Source organism: Neolamprologus multifasciatus, chromosome 23, assembly GCF_963576455.1.
Source record: "Neolamprologus multifasciatus chromosome 23, fNeoMul1.2, whole genome shotgun sequence".
Classification (NCBI taxonomy): Eukaryota; Metazoa; Chordata; class Actinopteri; order Cichliformes; family Cichlidae; genus Neolamprologus; species Neolamprologus multifasciatus.
This window is the reverse complement of record NC_140460.1, coordinates 39510500-39516866: the sequence shown is the minus strand read 5'-3', so window position 1 is coordinate 39516866 and position 6367 is coordinate 39510500. Positions and strand designations below refer to the sequence as shown.

At 42.2% G+C, this 6367-nt stretch overlaps 1 protein-coding gene across 2 annotated transcripts in view; it reads left to right on the top strand.

Moving 5' to 3' along the window:
• Nucleotides 1-2864: 2864 nt before the first annotated feature.
• Nucleotides 2865-6367, top strand: part of LOC146492289 (uncharacterized) — a 28687-nt gene continuing 25184 nt past the window's right edge. The window contains exons 1-3 of one of the 2 annotated variants that reach the window (XM_085151506.1): nucleotides 2865-3092; nucleotides 4451-4578; nucleotides 5269-5380. The gene's annotated coding sequence lies outside the window, so the exon portion shown is untranslated. The remainder of the gene's footprint in view (nucleotides 3093-4450; nucleotides 4579-5268; nucleotides 5381-6367) is intronic. The other variant, XM_085151503.1, reaches the window with a different exon arrangement.

Sequence of the window (6367 nt, the reverse complement as noted above, 5' to 3'; positions counted from 1 at the left end):
ATAAGTACATGATCAGGTGGATGAAGGAACTCAGTGTGTTTGGGATCATCATCATGGTGAGGAGCCCACATGTTACGGCTCCTTTGGAGAGAAGCTGAGGATCACTGCAGGAAGTGAGCTCATGAAACCAAACTGCTGTTTGTGAGCAGGATGACTCTGTTATTGGACCTGCTCTGTGTTCTACATATGATCAATACTTCAAATATCTGTAAACATGTCATCTTGTATTTGTTGCACTTGGTCACATCTGTCTTTAAAAATAGATTTTTAATGTCACTGAGAGTTCTTTTCTACCTTTATTGATTTATTTTGGAATAAATTAAATATAAAGGTGCCAAAAACTGCCTGCAGCTTCTGCTCTGTGACAGGAAACTACTGTCAGGCTCAAAATGACTTCAGATTATTCATCACAGAGTGTTTATAGATCACAGGACACGTTACAGTTTTACTGTCGATGTTTTAGTTTAAAAGAATGACGTGATAAGGTCTTACTGTTAATCTGCGCGCTCATTGGCTAATAACTTGAGACTGACAGGTGGTTGTCCAATCAGCGTGCGGCCTCACACGGACATAAAACTCTTAAAGTTTGTTTCTGAAGGGATTTTCAGATCAGACCTGATGTTTCTGCCTACAGCCTGTTTACCGATATAATCAATATCAGATATCAGAGCAACAGAAACCTCGGTGATCAGGACGCCGGGACTGAGAACAGGAAGTGGCTCAAACAGTTTAAAGTCCGCCTGAAATGAGTTTCTGTCGCCATTTTAGTTTTTTAAAAATGTCGTGATAAGGGCGGGTCTTACTGTGAACCTGCGCGGCTTCTCCCAACATAAAGTAGTTTCCTTTGAAAAACCAAAGTCTGTTTATTTTTGTCTCCACTGACGGAGCCTGTTGTTCCCGCCACAGAGACACAGTGATGTCAGAGCGGTGTTAACACTCACCTGCCTCAGCACAGCTCTCACTCTCCTCCTGGTCTCTCAGCTAAACTCACTTCCTCTCTACTTACAGGAAACCAGAGGAGCCGACCGGCCTCACGTTTCACCCACAGACACGAACAGCGTGGAATTATTTTATGTCATAAGAAGAAACATATTCATGTTAACACTCGCCTGCCTCAGCTCCACCTTCCTCCTCCTGCTGCTCTGAGGATCAACACTTTCACTTTCACTGCTTCTCCCTAAACACAGAGGATGCTGGGACTTGTAGTTTTTAAACTTCATTTAGCCTTATTTAGTCCATCCAGGACACGGACTGCATTTTGGGACAGTTACTGACCCCACATCTGGGGCTCTTCTTAGCTCTTTCCGGGGGTGGGGACTGGGGTTTGGTCTGCTCTGACGCGACTGGCTGCCGGCAGGGCCTGCGGGCTCGTCATCGCAGCCCCCTGCACCCTCTGTACCTTGGCTACTGGTTGACACCAAATGACTCCTTCAAATTACAAACATATATATTGTTTATTAATAACCAAATATTGTGCAAAAAAACAAAAATGCTCAGAAGTTTGCCAGAGAGATTTAAAGCTTAGAAATGTCATGATCTGTGTGCAGCAGGCAGGAATGGAGGACCTAATATGCAGACTCATGGAGGCAAAAGTGAACTCAAACTCAGGTTTATTGCTGGACATGAGGAAAACTAACTAAACTGAGGAACACCAACCAAACTAGACAGGCAAGGCAGGGGGACAGAACACACAGTGTGGTATGAGGAAGAACACGATGACGAGCAGAGGAAGACACTGACACTAAATACAAGAGAGGAACAGGCAGACCAGAAAATAACAGACATGAAACATAACTGAGACAAGGAGACAAGGACACAGGGAAGGTGTCGTAACAAAACTAAAAACTACACATCAGGAAACGTTTACATGAGTCGTGGAGCAAGGAATACTAAAACTAAATAAACACAAAATAAAAACTATAGACACATATCATAACCAAAGCCACTGGGTCACCAGACCCAGGAAAACTAACACCAAAAAGCTGCCTGGTACAAGGAAAAGTCACTGCTTTATTGAGAGAGGAAGAGAAGGATGTTCAGGTTGTGTTTATGCATCCATCCGGCCCTGCTGCAGGTTTCATCTGGCCGACAAAGGAAGAGAACTGCTCAGAGTGCTCAGAGTTATTGATGCACACAGAGAGTCACTGAAAATGTCTGAACTAAATACACTTATATGGAGAAAATTTTAAGCTTTAATCTTTAATAGTTTTGAGATATTCATGTTCAAACATTCCTCAGATTTCAGTGTGCAAAAAAATGGCCTGAAAGTGGCTCAGTGGACCATTTTATCTTCCAGAGTATTTAAAATATGAAGGTTCACAGCAATCAGCTTATATGTTCAAACTTTGTATTATAACATTTCTGGAGAAATCAGAGATAGAAAATAAAAGTTCTTTTTTGAGATCTTTTTTGACTTTTGTTTTGTTCTTTCAAACTAAATAGTTGAACGACTGAACACTTCATTACCGTTCCCCATTTACAAGAAATCAGCTGAGATTTGGTGTGTGTGTGTGTGTGTGTGTGTGTGTGTGTTGTAAACCACCAGAAGTAGTATATAGTGCTTTATCACACACATGAAGGCGCAAAGTTGACATAATTGATGTGTCATAGTTGGCACATCTGTTAGTCGACTAATCACATAATCAAATATTAAAAATGACTTCATTAATAAAATCATGTCGAGTTCATGAGCCTCTCCCTGTCTGATCATCTTCAAGAGACATTTTCTCTTTTTTGTGTCGTTGTATTTCGCATTTCGACACTAGGGGGCGATAACATTTAAACAAGGCATTCATTGGGTGTGCCAACAGTGTGTAGCAGTGTCCTCTACACGCCTCGAGGGCCGGTGTCCTGCAGGCTTTAGATAGGACCTTGATCCAACACAGCTGATTTAAATCACTAAATGACCTCCTTGACATATCTTGTAGTTCTCCAGAAGCCTGGTAATGAACTAATCATTTGATTCAGGGGTGCTGACCCAGGGTGTTATCTAAAAACTGCAGGACACTGGCCCTCGAGGCCTGGAGTTCTCCACCCCTGCTCTACAGGTTTGTCAGCACTGACCCAGTTAGGCTGGGCTGGGCTGTCTCTGTGTAAGTGAAACTGAAACTCAATGTTTGTACTAATGGCCCGGTAGTTCTGGTTTTATTCTCTTCAGTTGTTAGTTTCTCCGGTAGTTTTTTAGAGTTGCCAGTAGAGGATACCTCACCGCTTTGTATGCCAGAGACAATGGGCAGGGAGGAACGTGGGCATGGCACCTGAGCTTTTCTGCTTAGTTTATTTCCAACTGTGTTTATGTTGATGTACTCTTGAGTTGTTGATGTGAACATCTAAGTAATTGAGGATTTTCTTTCTGTTCCTTTCAGAGACCACACCCACACACCTAAACCTGTATACTATGCTAACTTGAAGTTTTTCATTATTAAGTGGACTGAATATTTAAAAGAACACAAAGCAAACAAGAGAAAAGAGAAAACCAAAGAGCTGTTTAATTCAGCTGGCTGTATCAAACTAGTATTAAAATGTAAATGTGATTTCTCTGCTGATGAAATAACATTGATGATTTTTGTCAGGAAGCACTCACAGCAGGTTATTAGCTTACAAACAGAACTTCTCCCCCACAGTTATTTCATAAAGAACAATGAGCACATGCAGTATAAAAACAGGCTAACTCCATCTGAAGTCATTTTCTGGTCCCACTTTCAGGCCTTTTTTTTTACATTAAACCCTGAGGCAATGCTTGGACATGAATATCTAAAAAAAGATAAAAGCCTGAAATTTTCACAGGTCTTTTTTACCATCAAATGAATTTGTAATTTGGAAAAACTGCATCTAAAAATGTCTGAGTAATGGCAACAAAAAAATAGTTGCTGTCCTGTAAAGTCGCATATTTGAGCACACACTAATAAAAAGAACTTTGCAAAACAAATAGTGACAATTGCTGAATGATTTAAAATAAATATTTAAAATAAAACAGAAAAATGTTATTTCAGTTTTCCTGCTGGATTGAACAAATATGACAGTTTTGACATATTTTGTCAAATATGTGCACAGGTATCATTTTTGAGACCTACTATACCTAATGTTTTGACAACTATTGGCCAATGTGATAATTCAGGTGAAGTGTAAAATCTCTGATGCGTCCATTAGTGTTTAGAAGCACTGAGCTCAGAAAAGTCTGTGGCATCATACAAGAAGACTTTAGGGAAGTGAAGCAGTTTCAAACATATGAAGGATTTTCTCTGATGCTCCGTTTTCAGCTTTTTTTTTTTGTTTTCTAAATGTGAATCGTAAAGTGTTCAGAGTCAGCAGGTGAAGTCGGGTTTCTCTAATCCTAATGTGGATGATGTCACCTGGTTTCTAGGTTTCATGACAGGTCAGAGGTCAGCAACTGTAACTCAGTTAGTTCTGTTAATGTGAACTCACTGAGTGTTTGTGCTTCACCTCTCAGACTGACTGAGGATGATGATGGAGGAAGAGGACAGAGCAGAGTCTGCAGCATCCAGCTGTGCGCCTATGAGGAGCTGTCCAAAGGAAAAATCCAGACTTCAGTAATGAACCTGGACCCACAGGCACAAAGTAAGGAACAGTTTCTGCTGTAAGACTGACGACGATGATGATGATGATGATGATCTAGTTTACTATGGAGCAGGTTCAGGCAGTTAGTGGATGCATTTCAGCTGCTGTTCTCTCATCCTCCCTCAGTCTGTAGGAACAAACCAACACTGTTAGAATTTGATCTTTATCTTATCAATGCAGCCTATTGGTTTATTTTTTGTTTGAACTTGTTGCTAGAGAAACACCATAAACTTGAGTATACATTAGAAAGAGTGAAGAACACAGACATTAGTCAGTATCAGTCCTCCTGTCCTGCTCTGTTGGACCATCCAAGCCAAGCTGGAACATCAATATTTGAGCTGTGTGTAAACATACACGGCAGACCCAGTGGCATTTTGATCATTTTTACTAATACTTTGACGGTTGCTGTCCACAATACACACGGAGCTGCAGCTCTCCCGCTGCCAGCTCAACATAACAACCACAACAACAGCCCAACCACAGGACGCAGTACAATATTTAAGTCTGCGGGGCGTGATTGCGGATGCCGTGCAGGGAAGGCAGACGCACCTGCACTTGTTGTTTTGTTTTTTTTTGTTTTTTTTTTCCTTTGTAACGGTAAACAATGAAAGGTGGTGGATTGGCCAGATGCTGGCCGGTGTGTAAAAATAACTCAGTTGTTTGGTGCTGGCTATGGCGGAGCTTCCTCAGATTCAGTAACATTAGCAAGTGGTGGAGGCAGCAGGTGGATGAGAGAAAGGGGAGGCAAGAGGAGAGACCCGAGGCAGCCGCCGGTCCGAGCGTCAGGTGAACTGAACTGCAGGTAACAAGTTATGACCTGCAGTCTATCTGTGTCAGATATAAACCAAGATTAGGTGGAGTTTATTTTCCTTGTGCTGACCTTTTACAGTCAGTTACAATAACTCGTACTGCGTGCTAGCTAGCATGACAGAGTTTCTATACAGCTGGGCAGGTGCTATGATGTTACTGATAGTGAACTTTATTTTATTCATAAGGTTAGTAAGTGGAGTTGCCAGCCGTCCGTAAAAAAACAGAATCGTCCCGCATTGAGAGAAAATATTACGTGTTTCGTGTTGAGGTGAAAAGGAACACAGTTTGTCCTGGACTTCAGCTACAATGAAAAAGACAAAGCTGGAATTATTCTGTGTCACTTCTTCTCTCCAGGGGCGGATCTAGAAGGGTGGCATGGGGTGGCAAGTGCCACCTAAAATGATCCCTTGCCTGCTCCAAGGGGGCAGAGGAGAAGAGTGTGTCGGCTGCTGCTGAAGAATATCAGACTGTGTTTCTCTACCTGAACAATAACAACAGATAACATGGGAACTACACTACACTTCAGTGTCACAGTGGTAAACAGGATTGTCGCGCTGACCTAGTAGGTGTGGCTGTTGCCCTTCTCTTCCTCTTCCTGCCCACTACCTGCTCTGTGCTGCTGCTTGTGCATGGCTGCTGATTTAGACCTTGTGCAATCTACAGCTAAGCGCGGCCTGGTGTGCGCCGCTCCGCCAGGTGAGCTGAATCAGACCAATCAAGGGCTGGCGTGCCTAGTCCTTAAAATGCATGCAGCAGTTCTTTGACCTGAGTGCGACATACTGAGAGGACAGCAAACAAGCAATCCACTTTCCACTGTGAGGTCCAGACTTTGAGCTAGACGGGCTATCGGTAAGCTCTTGGGCTCGTATTTGCTGCTTATATGTTTGGGAACTATGGAAGCTCAATTGTGGAGATGTATTTATGTTTGGGAAGTAGTTACTGCATTTAAGTTTAAAAAAGTATATTGATGTTAAAATGA